The sequence below is a fragment of the Malaclemys terrapin genome, chromosome 2 (genome assembly GCF_027887155.1).
Source record: "Malaclemys terrapin pileata isolate rMalTer1 chromosome 2, rMalTer1.hap1, whole genome shotgun sequence".
Lineage (NCBI taxonomy): Eukaryota > Metazoa > Chordata > Testudines > Emydidae > Malaclemys > Malaclemys terrapin.
In genome coordinates this window covers 94,336,090-94,360,236 of record NC_071506.1, presented here as the reverse complement: position 1 = coordinate 94,360,236, position 24,147 = coordinate 94,336,090, and positions in this window count along the sequence as shown.

The following is a 24,147-nucleotide window of genomic DNA, read 5'->3' as shown; positions in this document are numbered from 1 at the left end:
AAACTCTCACTATTAGCAACCAGAATGAGCCCTATGTGGGGGCAGATTACCCCACCTCTACCTACTCAAAGGTTTTTACAGCTTCCTCTGAAATATAGTAGAGGCCACTGTTGGAGAAAGGATATGGACTAGATGGACCTGAGGTCTGATAATGTAAGACGATTCCTGTATTCCTATAGCAAAACTGTTCATCTTGGGGGCAGAATAGTCAGATTACAAATAGAACATAGACTTAAAGCCTTGTTATTTAAACAAAATTAACTATAGCTAGAATTAGTCTGAACACAATCTATAATAAAAGAATGGAATCTTTAATTAGCAATCAATTAGTCAGTGAGACCAAAAAGCCAGAGACCTGACTAGCCAACCTTTTATGATAACAAGCTTTAAAAAAAGCCATTAAACAAATGAAGAGGGACCAGGGATTTAATAGAGCAAGCCACAAGTAATTGCAGAATCATTTACACTTTTATTTCCAACATAACAAAAAACACTGACGACAACAACCCGGCAACTTTACACATTAGAGTCAGGCAAGCACATTTACAGTATTTTTTTTCTAGATAAATTTACACTTTGCCCCAAAGAGCAGCCACAGAAGTGTGTACGGCAACATCTAAAATATAGGAAGCTATAAAGTGCTCTTTCTCTAACAAGGTTATATCAGACTGCAATGAATATTGGTATAATATATTTAGCATTTGTTGCCCCCATGATCCCTTAAGCAGTCTAGTCTTCACCTGAGTGATCTTCATACAGACCAAGAATCCTATTTAATAATGATACAACAGTTATTCCTAGGATTATAGCTTTCAGATTAGAGACCAGTGACCATCATATTATGAAGTTATTGTCATGTTGCCTTTCACAGTTTCAGGGTAACTGCACCTTTGACCGCCTCTATTGTCACTCCAGGAAAGTCCTCTCAGGTCTCTAATGTTCACCTCTCTCTGGGCAGAGACCTGTGTCCCTTCTCTCTCCAGACTGGGGCTTTAACCAGCAGCTTCTTGTATTTGCCCTGTGATTATTTCAAGCAGATCTGATTAAAGTCCAGCCTCTGCATTTTGCTTTCTCTTCTAGGGCTATGACCAAGGAATGTCAGTGTTTATAAGTGACCACACAGTCCTTTGACAGTAGAGTACATTTATTTATGGACAAATGCATACAATGAAAATATATAAAACAATAGAGGTGTAAATGTACCGGAAGTCACCCATCCTCCACAAGGGGGAATCTGGCAGGTCAAATTCCATCCAACATTTCAACAGGGTTGGGTCCCTCTTGGACTAGAGGTAGTGCTTCCCTGGAGATATTTACAGTGCCAGGGACTGCAGTAATTAACCCCCTCTGCCCCCAGACTTTTCAGTTCCTGGATGAGCTGTTATAATCCTCCCCTGTAGCCTACAATGATCTACGTAACTTCCATAACATTAACACAATAGTTCCCTAAGTTACTGCATGTGGTTACAATATCATTCATGACACCATATTCACATTTGGGACTAGCTTGCACTATAATCCATATTAGTGGCCCCTTATCTTCTTTGAGGAAAACTGATTTGCTTGGTATACTGGGCAGATGGGTTGTAAACATTTTGAGTGAAGGTTAGGGATTTCTTTTATATCTATATCTAATATGATTGTACCGTGCTGAGCAGAAAGGAGACTTGAGCCTGATTGATCCTCTACGCACCACTGTGGTATTAATGTTAAATAGTAATCAAGGTTAATCTTTCAATATAGCTCAAAGGAACCCAAGCAAGCAGTTTTGCGTAAGGGTCATTGAAAATTACCTTGTCCAGTGTCCATACTTTCTTTCAATCCCTGCAGCTCAAAACAAACCTTGTTCCTGTAGTAGGAAAACAGCCTGAGACATAAGCCCTTGTATTATATGCCTGGTATAAGGCAGGACCTGCTCACAGAATTTGGCAAGAATAGGGTTGATATTGCAGAAATACATATTCCTAAGAAGTGCTAGTCACAGAGTGCTCACACAAACATATCTCGATATCAAGTGGTACCAGAATATCCCGATATCAAGAACAGTACAAAAACATTCCCCATGGATAACAGGAACACACTGGCCCCTCCTCAAAGATACAGTCAGGATGACAGTACATAATAGAGATGTTTTAATCAAACCAACATGTACAAGGTGATGGGTTATAACTAGCCACATCAGGGGGCAGTAATTATAGTACCTGTGTCAGAGGAGCAGTACTAACTTGTTTGTATCAGGGGATAAAGATGTATCTCAGGGGGAGTAACTTGTCTGGTCTAGGGAGGAATGGAAAGTCCCGCCATTCACTGAGCTGGTCCATTGTTATGGGCATACATGTATTAGTGGTCCGGTAGAGTCTGTGGGATACTAGTACCATGCTTCGTCAACAATAAACCTGGCCAGGTGCCTTTGGATCTTGTGGTCATTGGGCGGTTCGCTCTGCCGTGCCAGCTGTCTGCGCAGGGCTGGGGTGGCACACAGAGAGAACACACATATGCAGTCAATCATCTATCAACATCTAACCAGAGTTCCTACCCTTTCAAACATTCTATATTGTTAAATCTCTTTAACATCTACAGAACAAGCTATACTAGAAAAAATTACTTTGAAAATAAAGTTATCAATGATTATTGTATCTAATTTTAACAGTCTATAGCATATTTGAGTGATGAACTGTCATATATTAGGACTATCAGTGGCAATGCAGAGCTATTCTGTTGACTCATCCAGGCAGCTGAGAGAGCTAGTGGGAGGGACAGGAAATTTTAATAATAGTTAAAAGAGGTCCTGGAAAAAGATAATGGTGAAGGGGAAAAATGTCTATGAGAAGAAGGCAAATTCCATCTGTTTTTTTGTGTGTGGGGCTTATATAAGTATTGAAGCCTTTTTTGAATATAGTAAGAAAAGGAACTCAGTTTCAAGGAAGTTTCCCTCTATGGTTCAGAATGCATGATCAGAGTTTCAATTGTGCATAGGTGAAATATCCCATTGCCCATTCCAAAAATATGTCTTTAAGAGACTGTGTTAATGGTAATTAGATCTGATTTTTTTTTTAATCTCACGTTACTGATTATTTTACCCACAGTTCCAAATGATTGGGTTTATTTACCCAGAACATTCTTTAGTAGGCATATTCTCCAGCTGTAATTACCCATAAGACTGGTGGTGGGTTGTTTTTGTTTATTAATTCAAATTAATTTCTTCCCCAACACCTCAATAAATTACATGTTCAAAAAGTAGGCAACCCAGTGGAAAAAGCTTATGATCTCCTAAACATGGAAGAGCTATTGTTATAAAAATGAGTATGCTTTGTATGCAAATATATTTATTTAACATGGGCCTTATGAAACTCCCAGAAGCTACTGTTCCTCTCTTGAATTATTAGTCATTTTTACAGAGTGGGTGGAAAAGACAGAATTTGTCTCTTTCTTTTGGAGGGGTGCTATGGAAGAGATATTAAAGGAAGGCATTGCACTCTCAGAATTAAAACTAAAAGCTGTTATTCTGCCAATTTTATTTGCTGGGCATGAAAACAACCCACAGTCACTGGCTCAATATTAAACAAAGTGCAATTCACGTTATGGACATTAGCAAATATATGGCATAACAAAATTCCAGGAGAGAAATGGTCTCCCTGAAGAAATGTGTGTCAAGATCAATATGGAAAACTTAGATGCAAATTTAAAAGAATAACAGTTTTATCTCCTCTAGCTTCTCCTTATGGGAACGTGGCACTTTTTACTCTTGTGGTATCTAGTACATTTAAAAAGCTGCTGTTGAAGAAAGGGGTGGGCAGATTTTCTGAGTGTTTCTCTTGAGAATTTATTTCTTTACAGAAAGCTAAGAATAAATTTATGCTTAATGACTTTCCTCTATGTCTAGACTTTTAAATCAGGAGGTTTGCAAACACCATAAGGAATAAGAAATCATTGATTGAACCGGCTGCTGCATTTCAGCTGTCCTTGTTTGTAGCATCTCACATAATGCACACCTCCAGTACTATATATTGAAGTCAGCACAATGAAATGGTGACTAAATATCCTTACCTATTGAGATGGGAGGAGTTCAGCCTAAAGATTGCATTTATATCTTGGCCCTGATCCATAGACCACTGAAGTCAATGGAAAGATTCCTACTGCCTTCAGTTGGCTTTGGATCAGGCCTCCTGTGAGCAGCTTTCAGCACCTCATGTCTGCTCTCATATGTTGAGGCAAAATGTAAAATCCAATACTTACTAAGCAAGAGATTTTAACTCGACAGTGTTTTTAGAAGCACTGCTGTAACTGCAACCAGTATATTAATATGGCTCACCTATTTTGGGGAAAAAAATAATTCTCTATTACCTGCTGGCTTGGGGAGGGAGGGGGGGAAGATTAGCCTCATTTTAGACATCGAGATGCTTAAAAGTTTTTTTTTTAACTAGTCTGAATTATCACTGTGATTTTCTCTCTCATTTGCATGTAATCTGACTGTTGTCTATCTCTGTTCCAAGCTGAGGGAGGAGATCAGTAAGAATGGAGATCAAATTGTTGGTTTCCACTTTCTAGATTACCTGCTTCCAAGGAAATGGAACATCTGAGAGGAAGGCTCCATGAGGTTAAATTTACATAACTTCCTGTAGAAAATTCACTCATAATGAAAGGATCACATGAAGTCTCCCATCCTTACAAAGAAGGGATCTATGGCACCTTCTCCCCAAATATCCAAAGGAAGGAGCTTTCTTGGATGTATGGCTGTTCCTTAGCATGACACCATTTGTCCCTCCAGCTTCCTGTTTGCATGGTTCTTACCAGAGCCATACTGCCATTAGTTGAATCTTCCCTATGGCTGATCAGTAGCAGTTATGGAGAGGACTCTATCAGACTTAGTGTTACTTCAAACAGCATCAGGCTATCCATTGAAATACCCATGGACCGAGCAGGGTGAGGAGCCACTGACCACAGCCAGTCCCTAGCTGCCCTCCTTCTTTTTTCCAAAGCCCCAAAAAACCTTTCCCATAATGTCCTCTACTATATAAGATCAGAGAGAGACCCTCCTGTGGACAGTCAGAGGCAAGTGTCCAGGCCTATCCAGCACACTACAATGTATACCAGAGTACAGGGAAGACTTTCTCATTAACTGTCATGCCTGAAAGTACCACCCTAATAGCCATTTCATCCAGATGTAACATTGTCCAATTCACTGATGTTGCATCTGAATTCTAGCAGTTAAGAGGTGTTATTTGGAGTAACAGCATAGCAAAGCTTATTACCCAAGATGGTTATCTGGGCTTACTCAGCAATACCTGGAGGCAAAAAACTCACCCTTATGCCTCTGCCTGGCAATTTAAATCAGTGCAAATTAATTATGTTCAGCTGTAACATATTACATTACAGAGTTAAATAAAATATAAATGGTTAAACTGGGACATCTGCATATCCCTAGTTCTCCACTCCCTTCCATCAGAGAGGAGTATGGCCCAATCAGAAGATGAGTATGCTTATCAGCTGCATAAATTGCTCCTGCTATACTAATCACCTTGACTTGACAATAACAATATTTAACAGTTCTCTACACACTTTTCTTTTGGCATAGGCTTACAGTTTTCTTTCTTTATCTCCACATAATATTTCTGAGAGACTCAGTTCTTTTATCTTTTAAAGCCTCTTACTGTGCCTTTCTTCAAATATGGCAAGTCCCGTTGTTATAGCATTTCAGTTTCAAGACACTTCTTTTGCCTCCTCATATAATTTATGAATGCAATAAATCCCACAAATAAAGATCTTGAGGGCTGTAAATGTTATAGTTTCATTAAGCTGTGTTTTTGAAAAAAGGAAACTAGAAAAAGCTGTAAAGTAATAAACATAGTGCAGTATGTTCTCCATGATTTCTTTAATCCTATCAAAAGATTTGAAAATCAGATTGGAGGATGGATAAAGTTTTGTTTAATAAAACTCCACATATTTTCATCAGTCTTTCATGTATTCTTAATCCCCCAGAGGAACTGCAATCCTGGTATTTTATTTCTGTCCAGAAGAATATTCGAGGACTTATCTATAAATCTATGCATCAAGGATTTTCCAGAGTTGGGTGGAGCATTAGTAGAATACACCAGGTTCTTCCTGTCCCAAAGAAAGCACACCACCATCAGTGAGAACAGTGAGTCTTACTAAGCTCCTCTAGAACCTACTCCTAGAGAGGCACTGGTAAATCTTCTATTGAACCGATGGAAGCCAGTGTCCTCATCTGTTGTTTTACTGCTGAAGTAGATGTTACTGTTACCATACATCTTTGTAGTTATATACACTACTGCAAGGTGTGTGAAAGCTTTTTACACTCCCTCTGCACTAATCTGTTTGAATATATAAAGTGCAGAGCTATGGTGATTTGGATCCTTAAACTGCATTTGTTTTGTCAAAATGCAAAAACAAATCTAGATCACTTTAAGTGTGAAAGCAGTAAATATAAAACCAATGGAAAGATATATATGCATGAGGGGGAAAATATTTTATAAGTTTTGGATGGTCTCATAAAATCAAAACTAATAAATGTTAACCTTTTGCCTTCTTCATCTTCCCCAAGTAAACAAAGAAATGCACAGAAACACAAAACCTAACTAATGGATTTTACAATTCCAAATTTATATTCTAAATGGAAATATATCATTTGTTAAATGTACCAATTGTTTACTGTTTAAATAAAAGATCAGTTACCAGTAGAGATGGGCAAATATAGGATCCAATCCTCGAAAGACTTTCACCTGTGCTTTACTTTATACATTGTGTGTAGCCCTGTTGACATTAATGGCACTTTTCATAGTGCTTAAGGTTAAGCACATAGGTAGATTTTTGCAGCATGGGGCTATAATGTCCAAACGACTGGAGGCTGATTCAAGGTTGAGCATAATGAATCTGTGAAATTGGACTGGAACTGTAGTGAGAATGGTCTTTCTCATGTGATTTCTGGCATATTATTTCTGGGCCTCGCTAGAATTATTGCAAGAATTGTGTTTTCTTGTGGTATTCAAGGACTTAAAATAAAAGATTTATATCTAGCTCAGATCTAAAATGGGCAAAAAGTTTAAGTAGCCCTCAATTTATCTTTTCTTATAATTTATTTGCCACATATTCCCCACAAAGTGAGCTAGAAAGGGAGTTTTGGCAAAAACAGGTGGAACATACATTACTTCCTAAAGGCAAGCTGTCATGCTGAGTCCTGTGTCATTCTCATTTTAAGGTCTTCCACTACAGGAGTATTAGTTTTGACAGGGTTTTCCTTGCTATCTCATTAGAGACACAGCAAACCTGATGATATGTAAGGTTTTCCCCTTATAATTCTCTCCTACAGGGAACTGGGGGTGGGGAAGAAATTGATCAAAATGAAGATCACCTGAAAATCACTTCTGTGAAACTGGGTTCTCTGCTGTTAACAGGGAGTGCTGGCAGGAAAGCTGTGTTACTGTCTTTGCTTTTCTTTAAATAATAGTTGTCTTGCTCTGGGTAGGGAGGGAACAACACTGACAAATTTATACAATCTGAAGAGAAACCAGAGATGATTAACCTGCCCAGCTGCTTGTAGCAACCCTCAGATACTGATGCTGTTGTCTGGATACTGGGGACCAATCATGTTTGTATATATATTTTTTTTATCTATTCTCCTTAATGTCATCTCTAACAGCCCTTGCAATGGTATGCTAATCCTGCCATAGTACACTTATTTGTACCAAATACAAATGTAACACAGTGGCACCAATGTCTCTTTGGCCCCTGTCTAGGCTGTATAATGCTATTTGGCGAAGCTGAGAAATTCCCTTTGACATACAGAGGACCAGGCTTTGGAGTGAATGTCTGAAACTGACTTTTCTGTGCCTTCATAATTACAAGCCAAATATAGGGAAGTTTATATAGTTCATCTGTGTGTTTGTGTTTTTGGATAGTTACATTGAGCGGCAGCTGGAACCCTTGTTTTTACAGACACTAGTTTTCATGAAAAAGGAGGGTCAGGGAGTAAATAACACGTTGGGGAGTTTTGAGAAACAGATTCTAATGTAGCCCATTGTATAGCTTCTTTTGCAGGCAGAAGGGGATCTGAATAGGTCTTCTGATCCTCCCCCTTCATAGGCTTTTTGTTCAATTCAGAGAAAGGAGAAGGTATAGTGGAAAAGAGGTATTGTGTTTTCCCTCCTGGCAGCAGATCACCGTGCTGCCAAAAGGAAATTAAAGGTGATATAGTCAGTGGCTATATGTAGCTCTGCCAAGGGAACAGGGGGGAGCTCAAGGCAAGAAGCTTCACTGCCTACAAACTGGATCTAAGGGACACTCCTCCTCTGCCCTCTCCTTCAGGGTCCACCATCTTTCCACCTATTCTGGCATTGTTTGTCCCCCTGCCCCTCAGACTACAAAATACTTGGGATGAAAGGGCCATTTGGGCCCTTAGGAGGACTGTTGCTGATACTGGAATCTGCGCCAGCAGCCTTTTGCCTTCAGGTTGCCTCTGCTTTCCATTAGTGCTGATGGGATGGCCCTTAGAGCTGAGCAGATAATTGATTTTTCAGTTCAGTGGCAGTTATGAAAAACTGGAAGCAAATCTCGATTTGGGGTGAACCAAAATTAAAAAGTGCTGATCAGCTAAGTTTGTTCTGGGTTGAACTCAATGTTTCTGGGCATTTTGTTTTGTTGTTTCCAGGCATTTGTGAAGAGGTGCATATGTACCCTCTTAACTTTTGGCCCAGTGTTAGGAGACACGCACACACAACCTAGGTTTCCCACCTCCCAAGAGAGTGCCCTAACCCCAGGGCTATGGGATATTCTGGGGTAGGACTCTTTCAGTCTCTCTTGTAGAAGCTGTTCCACTTTTTATGAAGCACTAGAATAATCACTGAGCCAGAGTGAGAATGTCTATATAACCCTGCAGTTAAGGTACTCACTCGGGAGGTGGGAGACTCAAGTCCCTGCTCCAATCACTAAAATATGAAAAACTGTTGACAAAAAACGTCATTGAAAATTAAATGGTTCCCGTGGAACCATCTGTTTTTTGACACCTCTCCCCCTCCACCCCCCAATGTTGAATCTTGGAGTGTCCCGGTGGCATTGTGCTAATGGAAAAAGGGGGGTAGAGACTCAGTTCTGAGATAAATTCAGTACAGTGGGGGGAGGGTATGGAGTTGGCTCTAATCCTTCTTTGCAGCTCACAGGTCCTGGAGCAGTCTGGGGCCATCAAAATCCTCCAAGTAATTTAGAGCAGTCTCGGGGATGTTCTAAATTATGCCTGTTGGCTCACAGCACCAAATCACTATTCTGGTGGCTGGATATTGTGATCTTGCAGCCACACCCAGCTTTCTGTGCTGATGACTCCATTCCTGGCACTGCAAGGGGGTGGCTTGGCGTAGCAACACTGTCTGTGGCACCTGGAGATTTCCCCCAGTGCTGGGGGAATTTCCAGAAGGTCAGATCTTTTTTTGATTTCTTGTTGCTTTCTGCAGCTGGAGTGGCACAAAGTAGCTGGAGCAGGACTGAGGATCTGGTCCATTGCTACTAATTCTTCACTAACCTGCACCTTGTGTACCATTTAGGCCCTCACATCAGAAATTTCTGATGATAAAATGTGCTACAACAACTTTCCATGGGTATAACTTCCCAATCCTTGGGTTCACCAAAGCTGTAAGATGCAATATCAACAGTGGGGGCAAAATTGGCTGCTTGCCATCTTTAATGATCTCATCCCACACTCCTGATCCTGCAACTGGGAGAGGGTAGGTTTGGCCTCTGACACAAGTTATGACCGCATCAAATTCTCTCTTACCTATGGCAGCTAGTAATGACTCTATCCTGCCACAATCCTACCATGCCCCCTCCCTTAGGAGATGTGAGTCACCAAGGGATGCCTCCACATCAGGGAAATCCTCAGTGGGAGGATTAAGGAAGCTTTGCAGCCCCTCTGTGTTGCTCTGGCTGTACAGGGAGCCACAGTGGTGCCCAAGATCTGGCCTTAACTGACTACAAAAGAGGCAAGGCAGTAGAGAAGCAGGCCCAGTGAAAACATCATGTTTTATAATTTCTTAAAACTTTTTTTGTTTTAAGTGAAGCTATTGTATCTTTCAAGAAAATATTGAATAAAGTCTCCAGGTATTCAGGTGGTGGACATTAACAATGCTTTGTTTCCTTCCATGTAACTGTGCCTGTTTATACTGGCTGACAGTCTGGCCCAGGGTGCTTTGAGCTAGAATTCTTAGTGCATAGGGATGTGGTGCATCTCAAATAGGAAAGTGTTGTGCTGTGGGGTTTGGTTCCATCTGTCATCTCACATCATGTCATTTAATGCAATGCAAGTGATGAATACAATCCAGAGTGACTCATTGCATCTCAGCCCATGAGATGACATAGCTGAAATGCACTTTTGGGGCAGATTTAAAAAAAAGGGGAGGGGGGGAAGGAGGGAATGGTGACTTTTATGTGTCACTGCGTAACGAAAAAGGATCAGTATCTTAAACTATGCAAAGAATGACATCAGCCAAGCCCAGAAATAGATTGTGTGCCTGTACGTAATATTTGTGGTGCAGGGAGAATATAGAATATAGTGGGTAAATATAGATGCATATATTCTGTTGGATTTTATATAGAGAGAGGGAGAGGCAGTAACCTCTCTACTTCAGTTGCTTAACAATTTTCATTATGAAAACTAGTTTTGACCTTTATTTGAAGAGCTGAAACACCTCCAGAAGTACAACATGACTTTAAAATCTGGCAGGGGGGTAGTCCTGCTCTCTTGTTAATACTTATCCAAATTATAAACGCTCAAATAACACCATTTTCCCGACTGTGGTTCAAAACAATGGCACACTCCCAATACCTGTAGCACTGTGTGCACTCCCTCAGTATCTCCTGCTCAGGGCTGAAACTGCAGATGGGATACAGACAAAATGGAACATTCCCTCCCCCTATCACCATCATCCTCCAAATACCATTTGGAAAAGGGAAGCAAGCCTATACTGCACTGTGAATCATGAAAACAATGAATTCTAGACTCCTGGTTTTAACAATTCTGTTAAATACTCTTGTCTTTGACAAGGCCTCCCTGTCTATACAGCTAAGAATAGCACCAAAATTGCTAATGTGGCACACACAAGTTTCAGCCACACAGTCTCATATGATTTTGAATACCAGTTACTACCTTATTAGAAGATTCATACTGCAATGTTGTTTTTTTTTTCTCCTGTTCACTGTGTCAGGTACTTCCCCCACCGTCCTCCCGATGTATTTTGAGTGAAGCCAAAATGATCATGGTCAATGGTTTTTAAACAGCATCTTCATCATACATATAGCATTTTATTATGTCTTTTTGTTTTCCAGTATATAAGTGTCATTACATTTCTTGGAAACGTTAGGGTAGCTGTTACTGAAGAACTACAGTAGTACAAGTACAAAATATTGTAGGTTTGCGGTTTCTAAAAAAATGCAGTGTTTGCTGTTTAATTATTCTGTGATTATAGTTATGGAATGTTTTAGAGAGGATAGTTGGGATCTGGAGTATTTTCTCTTTCCTCACATTATATAATTGTTAAAGGTCAATTTTTTGGTGCCTCTTTTGCTTTATTCAGAATTTTTTTTTCTCTGAGCAAATCAGTGATAAGGTTATACAGGTTGCTTCCAAAAAACAACATGCTTTGTCAATAAGTCATAACAGGGTCAAAACAATCCTAGGTTATCAATGAGTGTACTGTGCTCAGAAATATAAAAAATTAGATGTTTTTTCTTACTGATCTACTTGCTTTCCAGTTTCCATTTTTGCATTTGCTTCTTAGGTTTTTTGCATTTGCTTTTTTTTTTTTTTTATAGGTTAAAAACCCAAAAGGCTTTTTCTCAATGAACCACGCTGACTGGGCAGAATTTTAGTAAACTTTAAGAATGACTTATATTTAATTATTATATAAAATCTTTCAGAAATTTTTGAATTTCAGGAAATACATTTTTGAAACACTTAATTTCAAGGCTTTCATTTAGAATGTAACCAGAATTAAATAGACTGGCCTAGGGGAGGGCTTCAAAATATTGGGAATTGTTTATGGAGCTCTTCACCTCTAAGTCATATTCAGTATGAATTTAGTCCAGGTCATTGTGAAATCAATTGGTGGTGTCATGTCAGATCAGTTCCTACTAATGGGATCTCAACACACAGACCCTTACTCCCACACAGAGTCCCATTGACTTTATTGAGCTTCTGTATAGGAGTAAGGATATGCATTATGATTCTTCATAGAAGTAAAGATCCGCCTCCTTGGCAGGATCGGAGCCTTGGGCTGGATTTGAACATGTAATAAAGAGATTAAAGACTATAGGTGAAATCCTACCCCCTACTGAAGTCAATGGGATTTTTCTGTATTGACTTGAGTGGGGATAGGATTTCATCCTCTATGTTCTGTTACCGATCTCCTGAATCATGCTTTCATTACACTTCAACTTACAGCGAAAGTCCTAGACCCCACAGAAGCCTAAAATATAGTGCTATGATCAGCTACATTTCTGCACCATTTGGGACCTGGGGAGTTTCCCTGGCATTAAAACATCCATATTATCAAAGAGAAATCTAATGTACTGGAGTAAATGTTCTCACTTGTACAAAGATTTCAGAGGGGTAGCCCGTACAAGGACTCCTCGTTGTTTTCACTTGTTCAAAGTTTATTACCCCCAAACTTTTACTGATGCAATTTGCCTTTCCATAGCTTTTGTATATGATCCCTGCAGGGAATTACATTCATTCTGCATTGGTATTGGCTGCACCCCTTTTCCACATTAGTTCCTTTTCACTCTTGCATCTCAATATAATAGTCATGTGTCCCATTGCAAACTCAGCAACTGTTTTGTTGAATATAGATATAATGTAAGTACACTAGAAGAGGGGTTAGTATGTTATTTTATTTCAGAATTGTAATCTTTCATGGTTATAGACCCTTCTTCTGTAAAGCTCTTTTGGGCCAAATTCTTCCTTCCAGTGCAGTTATGATCATGAGATAAATTACTATGAGGAATTTAGCTCATTAGCTTTTATTATGTAACATGAAACTTACACTTTAAATATATTTTTTTCCCTAATTGACTTCTTGTCCAGAGCATGGACTTCTTTTTAGGATTTTCTAGTCAATAAAACCTGTAAAATAGTTTTAATATCAAAATTAGGATTTCTTTTCCTGTTTAGTACAATGGATTTATAGCTTGTTAAAATACCAGGCCCAAGATTAAAGTCTTGAGCATTATAAATTATTCCAAAAAATGGCAGAACTAAACCCCAGCTCTCCATTAATTCAGTTTTACCCTTTTTCCTTCAGGAATATTCTAAGTGATTCATGTTTTTTACCTTATAGTGAGAGAGCAGCAGCTAAATCCTATTAGAATACTGAGAAGGTTTTTTTTTGTAAAGATAGTAGGCATATCATGCCAAGTTTGTCTAATCACTGATATCCTGGATCAAACCTGTGATGTATAGTGATTGATGCAAGATCTCCATTTCCATTACTTATTCTACAAGCGGAGCCAATAACCTGTCAGTATTAGAAAATCAGCACACTAAAGGGCATGATGGTGACCTCATAGTTAAGAAGCGGGAGGGATTTGTCTGTTACTGGACTGTTCAAGGTAAATTAGTTTTCAGATACGTAAATGAGATCTATCACTACATATTTAAAGCTGACACATTCTATGTGTACAATGCAAACGAGGGAAGGACTCCAGTTCATCATAAATCCATAGTGATCTCCATTTTCATCCTGTTTCTTCAAGAGTATATGTAACTCTAGGTACATTGAAATAGGTCATGTGCTGTAGACTTAAGGCATGTCTACACTATGATATTAGGTCGATTTTTATAGAAGTCGATCTTTAGTAATTGAGTTTATTCAGTCGATCGTGCGTGTCCCCACTAAGCGCATTAGGTCAGCCGAGTCCGTCCTCAATACCGTGGCTAGCATCAAATCATGGAGTGGTGTACTGTGGGTAGCTATCCCACAGTTCCCACTGCCCATTGGAATTCTGGGTTAAGCTCCCAATGCCTGATGGGGCAAGAACATTGTTGCGGGTGGTTTTGGGTACATGTCATCAGTCTCCTCCTTCCTTCCTTGAAAACAATGGCAAACAATCATTTCGCGCCTTTTTTCCTGGGTTATCCGTACAGACGCCATAGGACAGCAAGCATGGAGTCCACTCAGCTGCACGCTGCTTTTGTGAGAATTGTAAACACCTTGCACATTATCCTGCAGTATGTGCAGAGCCTAACTAGGAGTTGCCAGCACGAGGAAGATTGTGAGGAGAACATGGACACAGATGTTCCTGAAAGCACGGGATGTGGCAATTGGGATATCATGGTGGCATGGGGCATGTTGATACAGTGGAACGCAGATTCTGGGCCCGGCAAAGAAGCACAGACTGGCGGGACCGCATAGTGTTGCAGGTATGGGCTGATTCCCAGTGACTGCGAAACTTTCGCATGCGTAAGGCCACTTTCATGGAACTTTAAGTTGCTTTCCCCCGCCCTGAAGCACAAGAATACCAAGATGGGAGTTGCCCTGACAGTTGAGAAGAGAGTGGCAATAGCCCTGTGAAATCTTGCAACGCCAGACAGCTACCGGTCAGTAGGGAATCAATTCGGAGTGGCAAATCTATCGTGGGGGCTGCTATGATTCAAGTAGCCAGGGCAATCAATGCCCTTCTGCTAAGAAGGGTAGTGACTCTGGGAAATATGCAGATCATAGTGGATGGCTTTGCTGAAATAGGGTTCACTAACTGTGGTGGGGTGATAGACGGAACCATATCCCTATCTTGGCACCGAACCACCTTGCCAAAGAGTACATAAACCGCAAGGGCTACTTTTCAATGGTGTTGCAAGCACTGGTGGATCATGAGGGCCGTTTCACTGACATCAACGTGGGATGGTCGGGAAAGGTGCAAGACACTCGCATCTTTCGGAACTCCAGGCTGTTCGGAAAACTGCAAGAAGGAACTTTCTTCCCAGACCAGAAAATTACTGTTGGGGATGTTGAAATGCCAATAGTTATCCTTGGGGACCCAGCCTACCCCTTGCTCCCATTGCTCATGAAGTTGTACACAGGCAGCCTGGACAGCAGTGAGGAGCAGTTTAACTATAGGCTGAGCAAGTGCAGAATGGTGGTAGAATGTGCTTTTGGACATTTAAAGGGTAGCTGGTGCAGTTTGCTGAGTAGGTTAGACCTCAGTTAAAGCAGTATTCCCATTGTTATTGCTGCTTGCTGTGTGATCCATAATATCTGTGAGAGTAAGGGGGAGACATTTATGGCAGGGTGGGAGGTTGAGACCGATCGCCTGGCGGCCAATTTTGAACAGCCAGACACGAGCGCAATTAGAACAGCACACCGAGGCGTGCTGTGCTTCAGAGAGGCTTTGAAAAACAATTTCATGTCTCACCAGGCTACAGTGTGACAGTTGTGTGTGGTTGTCCTTGATGCAAACCTGCCCCCTTTGGTGAATGTACTTCCCTGTAAGCCAATCCCCCTTCGACCACAGCTGGCACAGGAAATAAAGTCCCTATTGTTCTGAATCCATTCATTCTTTATTTATTTAAAAAAATGCTTGAGATCACTGACAATACTGACTAGTAAAAGGAAGCCTGGGTGTACAAAGGGTTTGATAACAGGTGGGGTGGGGGAGGAAGGAAGGACAAGGCCACGTTGCTTATTGTAGCCACACCACAAATTTAATATAACCATAAAAAAATATTGCTCCTCTTTCAGCAGAGCATCACAGGACCCATTCTGCAATTCTCATTCAGACAAAACTCCTATTGAAATCACTGAGACTGATTCTCCACTGCCTTGACCCTTATGTAAATATTTATACTGGTGCAAAGAAAAGATTTGACTTCAATACAATAAAATCTTGCACATGTATTCATAGCAGGACCAAGGCTTGCTTCGATGATGGCAATTCTTATTTATAGGGTGCTTTGCAAATATTAACACTTTTAGTGCTCCTATATAGAAGTAAATGCTATCAACCCCATTTTGCATAAAGGGAAGTTGAGGCAAAGAGATTAAGTGACTTATTCAAGTCAACAACAAGATTCAGTATGACAGCAAGGATTAGAATCTTGGAGTAGCTGGCTTTCACTCCCATGCTCTGGCCACTACATCAAACCTTTCTGAGGATGAATTATAATGAACAACATACATTCTGACCATGCAGAACAGTAGTAAATAAAGTCTTAAAGAATGCACAGAAAGAATAAAACAGTAGCAATGATGAAGAATATACAGGGGTAAGAAAGTACAAGGTGCTTTTTAGGTACATCTGCTGAAGAGAGAGCAGGAATACAATTTGCAATAGCAAATATTCAATATGTTTGACGTGAGAGTTGGTTGGAAAGAGCATGAATATATTTCTTCTAAGAATCCGTTCCTCGGGATGTGTTTTGCTGTCCGTGAAAACAACTTAGTAAGTATGTTTTCTTAGCGTAAAAGCTCTTTCCACTCTTTTTGCTGAGCCAAGTATAAAACATGAAATATTCTAAAGTGATGGGGTGGTGATGATGATGATAATAATAACTGCAGCCTGCAAATAAATATTTAATCATTCAAAGCAATGCCTGTCCTATGAGTTGATTGAAAAGGACAGTTCTATTTACTAGTAATTGAAAACAATTCCTTCATTAACTTCAGTTGAGGGTGCTTGGCACCACCCGGGAAATGCTCAACACTTCCGGTTAAACACTTTTCCTACCTGCTTGGCCATACAAGGCCTCCCTGGCAGCAGATGTGCTACGCTTCTAGTGACCAAAGGAGCAAGCAAGGATTTGCAGAGATACAGGATGTGGAGGGTGAACCCACGTGCAGGCCTATTCTGTTCAGTCTCCCAGTGTAGCTATGCTCAGAGGTGCAGGGGGGCAGCATTTTCATGACTGCACAGATCCTTCAGTGCTCTGTCCAAGAGAGGTGGTATGGGAGGAGCATTGCTTATAAATTTGCTTCCATAGTTTCTGCTGTGTGGCTTCATAGCCTTTGTGGTCCACCTGCATCCCCTGAAGCCAGTGCATGAAAATGTGTCCCTTTGCATACAGCAATCTAGCTTGAGGGTTTTACTCTTCGGAGTGTGGAAAGGGATGACAGGTCACAGGTAATATAAAGCAAGGGTTTTACATTGAACAAAAATGTTTAGTACCAAAATATTTTGAGTGTAATCTTTAAAATAAACTTTGTCTGATTAATCTTGGATAGACAAACAATCAACGACAATATTCACAGTGCTAACTGCAGCAGCAGTTACAAAGCCTGAAGGTGGATTAGAATTTATTTTTGTAATGCTTGGATACAGTACATTTTTGTCAAAGTAATAGTGGATTATTTGGAAAAAAATATTCATGATGATACCTGGCAAACATGTTTTGCTTTTATGTTTAAAACACTCCAAAGTATAAATATCAATGAATGATCCTGTTGTTTTTTTTTAAATCTCCGATGTTTGATATCCTAAGTGATGCACTAGTTTCACTTAATACCATTGTCTGCTAGTTTTTCTGTTCATATACAAATGTAATTATATAAATTTTATCTGAAACCCTAGTCGCATGCATAGATTTCAAGGACACGGCAATTATCGGAAACCTTCCATGAATGGGAGTTTGAGTTCAAATCTGCATTATGGTTGGTGTACCTATCAGCAGTCATACAAAAGTGACATACTTATATGGAAATGACAGATGTAATATTTAGTTGAAAATAATTTTTATTGGTGGGAACACAAAGGACAATCTGAGGGTAAAACTTCTATATTTTTATTTCAGGAAACATTTAGACATGTCCTTAAAAGGATAGTAGCTAGCGGGCATGATTACAACCTTTTTTTCCCCCCAGCCAGCTAGTGGAGAGAAACATGCAAGTCAGTTTGTGGAATCAAAGCAGAATTGATGAGGATTGTAAAAGGAAAAAAAAAACCCAGAGTTTTAAATGTACCAGCTCTGCTAAAGTTTTTGCTGTATACAAATTGAGTAAATTACCAAAAACCTATGTGCTTTGAAGATATTGCTTCTAAAACATTTCATGGTGAAATTTGAACATAGTATGCATACCCTTGTCAATGTCTTGCTTTTTTATTTTGCTTTTTCTTTTTCAGATATCTTCTAAGCAAAAGTGTACAGTCCTCTCAAATTTCCTGCTGGTTAGGCTAAACAGGTGGCTCACGGTGAGAGTTTTCAATGGTGGACTAGAGCTATACAAATTGAAGTCAAAATTTGCTTTCTTTTCCCAATTCCAATAGCTTCCTCTAACATTCAGTTCTTAAGATTTTTTTGCTTTCATGAATATTTTAAATTAAACTTACATGGATGTCTAAAAATCTGAGGTGGCTTTTCACAGGGCTTTTTGTACCTTGAGCTGTGTTGATCACATACACGTTTCTTTTTCTGGTCCCCTGACTGAATGATCTTATCCCATAAACTCAGGTGCAGCCATTGTCTGAAGTTGTATTGGGGGGAGAGGCTGCCTGTTGTCTTTTCTCTCAGAGAATTTTTAAAAAGTTAGAAAATAAAAACCTATCCCTTACACATCCAATTCTGTATCTGTTTAAATCTCTAGACTTCCTGTTGTTCTGAATCCATTATTCTTTATTTATTAGAAATACTTGAGATCATTGACAATGCTTACTAGTAAAAGGAAGCCTGCATGTACAAAAGTTTTGATAATGGGTGGGGTGGGGGAGGAAGGAAGGACTAGATGCAATACATCGATTCCCCGCTGGATCGATCGCTGCCTGCTGATCCAGCCGGTAGTGAAGACGTACCCTCAGGCTCTGGTATCGAGTTTGGGTGCTGAGTACAGGCTCTGGGCTGCGCACGGGGCTGGGGGTACAGGAGGGGGTGTAGGGTGCAGGCTCTGGGAGGGAGTTTGGGTGAGGGAGGGGTTCAGACTCTGGGAAGGAGTTTGGGTGCTGGGTGTGAGCTCTGGGATGGGACAAAGGGTTGGGGTGCAGAAGGGAGTGTGGGGCATTTGGCTGGGCTGGGGATGAGGAGTTTGGGAGTGCAGCAGGCAAGCTGTCCTGGCACTGGGGAGGGAGGCCAGAAAGGAGGACTCCCCTCACCAGCCCTCTTCCCACCAACAGCAGTGAACTCCGGAGGAGAGGGGATGGGGGAATCACCCAAGCCCCCCCCAGGCTGCTGCTCAGGAGGTCCACTCAGAGTCGCCTGCTGGGGGCGTGGCTGCCATGCGCCTCCTCCCTCCATGTAGGGTGACCAGACAGCAAGTGTGAAAAATCGGGACAGGGGATGGGGAGTAATAGGTGCCTATATACGACAAAGCCCCAAATATCAGGACTGTCCCTATAAAATCGAGACATCTGGACACCCTACTTCCGCACAGCAGCTGCTTCATCCTGGCCCGGCGCCACTCCCTTGTAGCTGGCAGTGGACTGTGAGGGAGTGCAGCATGAAGCTGCAGGGGGCAGCCGCCTGGGGCAGGCAGGGATGCTCGGGGGAGGCATGTAGGGACGGCAGGTGGGGCCAGGAGATGCTCCGGGGGAAGTGCGTGTGAGTAGTAGGTGGGGCTGGGGGACAGACCTGGCCCCGAACATTGGTGGAGGCGGGCCCCCAGGCCCTGAATTTACTGGAGCCCGGGCACTATGAGCCCGTATAACTCACCGCCCCAGTTGGGGAATATGGAGGTATGGTATAGCGCAAGGGTGGCCAAACTTACCCTCCAAGTCACATACAGTAATCTTCAGAAGTTAAGGAACCGCAGGGCATGCCTGCCGGGGCTCGGGGCTTCTGCCCTGTCGGGCATGACCCCACTCCTGCTGAAGCCCTAGCACCCTCCGTGGGGTAAAGCCCTGAGACCTCTCTCCCCTCAGGATTTCAGCCCTGATCCCCACCACCTCGCCAGTCTAGTAGGCAGAGAATAGTGGTGGTGGGGAGGGGGGCGCGTATTCCACAAACCACACTTTAAATGTAAAAGAGCTGCATGTGGCTGGTGAGTTGCAGTTTGGCCACTGCCTACTGCAGAGTCACTATGCCATTTGTCACCTGTCAGTTTCCCCTTGCATAAGAGGATGTTGAAGGGGGCTGGTTAAACCAGAGCACAGGAGAAGACTGGAACCTTTCCTTCTGTACCATGTTAAAGGAGACCTCCTTAGCTATGCATTCCTCTTAGATTCCTGCACTCCCCGAGGCAATTAGTCCACTGTCTCAAGTGTCCTTAGTTCTTAAGATTTCCTGGGAAATGCTTTTCATTTATTGAAATGAGAGTGATGTGGGAGTGCCACTAGAATTAAGTTTGCATCATGGCATCTGTTTGAAGGTGGACCTTTCTAAGTCCTCTAAAATTTACATGCTTAGTTAGATTTCTTTAAATATTAGTGTGCCTCAAGAGGATGCAGGTTGAGGTTAGGGACCCAAATCTGGAGTCATGTGAGCCTGAGATATAAGCCCTCCCAAACTAGCCATTTTTACAAAAAAAATGTCTAGGTGTTTTGCTCCAAGCTACAGCTCAGTGTAATGTGATGTGGGTTGAAATGATCTCATTCTGTCAAGTTTTACCCAAGGCTGTGTGTGACACCCACTAAATCTTTGGCGGATGAAAACTGAGAACTGTATTTAAGAGAATGTACATTTTTTTTTTACATGGTGTGTGCGTATGTATACATACATGGTGTGTGCCCCATTTTATATCTATCTATCTATCTATCTATATATATATATGCATTTCAAATGGCGGTTGCCCCATATATATATATGGGGCAACCGCCATTTGAAATGCATATATATATACACCAACATGCAAGGACACCAGGCATGTGTGAGAGGGTTTGAGTCACAAAAGAGTGAGGAGATGTGCTGTGTTATCTAAAGTGTTCTCTCTCTAGATACTATAAATGACTGTTGAAGGGGTGGGGAGTTGTAGAGTTGCCATATATATATATGGGGCAACCGCCATTTGAAATGCACTGCCCCCACACACTGCAACCCCAACCACAAGGCAACTCTACAACTCCCCACCCCTTCAACAGTCATTTATAGTATCTAGAGAGAGAACACTTTAGATAACACAGCACATCTCCTCACTCTTTTGTGACTCAAACCCTCTCACACATGCCTGGTGTCCTTGCATGTTGGTGTACTGACAGCTGTTGTATTTTCAACAGTTTCAATTTGTTATCACTTAAACTGCGGAAGTGGGAACACTGCACCATCTTTAGCGGGACACAGAAACTTTTAACAGTAGATCTCCCAGTGTATTGCAATGATAATAAATCTTTAGACCCACGTAAAAAACCCCTGGCAGATTAAATTATTTTTTTGGCAAATCCATTTAAAAAAATGGCCAGGCCAGTGAAATACTGGCCAGACAGTGACCCTATGCATATGCCAATACAGGAAACCAGCTAGAGGGTTTCCAGTCCCACTATTTTATAGGCTTTAAACTTCACTCTTGTAAATTACCTAAAATCCAAATGGTTACTCTGCTTGCTTTGAAGTTTGGTGTGCCTCATGAGGGTGCAGAGCAGCATTACTGATCCAAATTCAGGGTTACGTGATGGAGGGGCTCCCAGGTTACAGGCCTTCCCTGCAAAATTGTTTACTTCTGCTGCCTTGTACCTTTAATCTGAGAGGTATTAATGACAGGAAAAAACAACGAGGAGTCCTTGTGGCACCTTAGAGACAAATACGTTTATTTGGATATAAGCTTTTGTGGGCTAAATTAGCATTTACTTCATTAAAAACAATAAAGAGGTCTCTATCCATATCCAAATCAGATCCCGGTGGTCTATAGCACACCCCAAGCACTATCCCACTATTTCTAGTAACTTTCTTCCCCAATGTGATTTTTTGCCCAGACAGACTCTCTTATCCATTCCATCACTTCTTATTTCTTTCCAGTCTACCTCATCATTGATATACAACGCTACTCCACCAACTTTGCCTTTATTTCTGTCTTTCCTAAACAGCAAATACTCTTCAATACCTGTAGTCCAGTCATAACTACTATTCCACCATGTTTCTGTTATACCTATAATATCTGGTTTCACTTCCTGCACCAACAACTCTAGTTCCTCCATTTTGATACCTAGGCTCCTTGCATGGAGATTACCTGGACATCTCGCCCAAATTCCTAGTGTAAAGCTCTCTTAATCAATTGTGCCAGCCTCCATCCTAGAAGTCTATTTCCCTTCCTACTCATCTGTGAAGAGCTCAAATGAATCTGGTATGGGGTTTGAAAGTTGTTTTTATTTTGTTTGTATATTCTCTGTGGAAGTATCTTACTGTTATTAGACTAAGACAAGATCTCTCTGATCTTTATTTGTGGAGTTCTTCAGTATCTTACTTTTTTTCTGGGTTTGAATTTAATCTTATTTTATTGACAGGCATTTCTCTGGTGCTCATCACTGTATGTTGTTGTTGTTTTTTCAGTGCTCCATGCACATTGATGCATAAAGTAAGACAATATCCCTGTGAGGTAGGGAAGTATTGTTATCCCTGATTTCCAGGAGAAACTAAGACAGAAGTTAAAGCCAAAATTTTCAAAAGTAGCCTATGATTTTGAATGCTTCAGTTTTGGGCTGCACACCTGAGACACCTTAGGATTGATCTGGAGGATGGTGTGGACTGCACTCTCAGCAAGTTTGCAGATGACACTAAACTAGGAGGCGTGGTAGATACATTAGAGGGTAGGGATCGGATACAGAGGAACCTAGACAAATTAGAGGATTGGGCCAAAAAAAACCTGATGAGGTTCAACAAGGACAAGTGCAGAGTCCTGCACTTAGGACGGAAGAATCCCATGCACTGCTACAGACTAGGGACCGAATGGCTAGGTAGCAGTTCTGCAGAAAAGGACCTAGGGGTCACAGTGGATGAGAAGCTGGATATGAGTCAACAGTGTGCTCTTGTTGCCAAGAAGGCTAACGGCATTTTGGGCTGTATAAGTAGGGGCATTGCCAGCAGATCGAGGAACGTGATCATTCCCCTTTATTCGACATTGGTGAGGCCTCATTTGGAATACTGTGTCCAGTTTTGGGCCCCACACTACAAGAAGGATGTGGAAAAATTGGAAAGAGTCCAGCGGAGGGCAACAAAAATGATTAGGGGTCTGGAGCACATGACTTATGAGGAGAGGCTGAGGGAACTGGGATTGTTTAGTCTCCAGAAGAGAAGAATGAGGGGGGATTTGATAGCAGCCTTCAACTACCTGAAGGGGGGTTCCAAAGAGGATGGAGCTCGGCTGTTCTCAGTGGTGGCAGTTGACAGAACAAGGAGCAATGGTCTCAAGTTGCAGTGGGGGAGGTCCAGGTTGGATATTAGGAAACACTATTTCACTAAGAGGGTGGTGAAGCACTGGAATGCGTTACCTAGGGAGGTGGTGGAGTCTCCTTCCTTGGAGGTTTTTAAGGCCTGGCTTGACAAAGCCCTGGCTGGGATGATTTAGTTGGGAATTGGCCCTGCTTTGAGCAGGGGGTTGGACTAGATGACCTCTTGAGGTCCCTTCCAACCCTGATATTCTATGATTTAAATATCCGATCTCCTAGAACTGGAAGGGACCCTGAAAGGTCATTGAGTCCAGCCCCCTGCCTTCACTAGCAGGACCAAGTACTGATTTTTGCCACAGATCCCTAAGTGGCCCCCTCAAGGATTGAACTCACAACCCTGGGTTTAGCAGGCCAATGCTCAAACCACTGAGCTATGCCTCCCCCTTATCAAGGGCCTTGAATGCTCAGTACCTCTGAGAAACAGATCCAATGTCTCTCACGTTGCTCAGGCAGACTAAAGAGATACTAACATCATATGCTGATGAAAAGACAGAAAAATAGGGGGAAATGTTTTTTAAATCTGTCTAAATACATTTTAAATATAATACATAGAGCCAGATCCTCATTTGCCTCTAACATTGTTTTGTGCCATTCAACTGGTGCAAAATGATCTTAAAGTTCCCTAATGAGACATGATGATAACTGAAACATGAGCCTAGCTTAAAACATACTCACTGAGAACAGAAGAGGGTGTTCTGTGTTGGGAGAGAGCTATGCTAGATAGGTTGTGTATCAGTCACCCCCCCACTGGTGGAATGGTTCATAGGAGTCCATTCCAGCTGGCAGCCATAGTGCTGCTCTGTAACTTCCTCTGGTGGCTGATTCAACCCCTTCTCCCTCCATCCCCCAGCCCCCTAG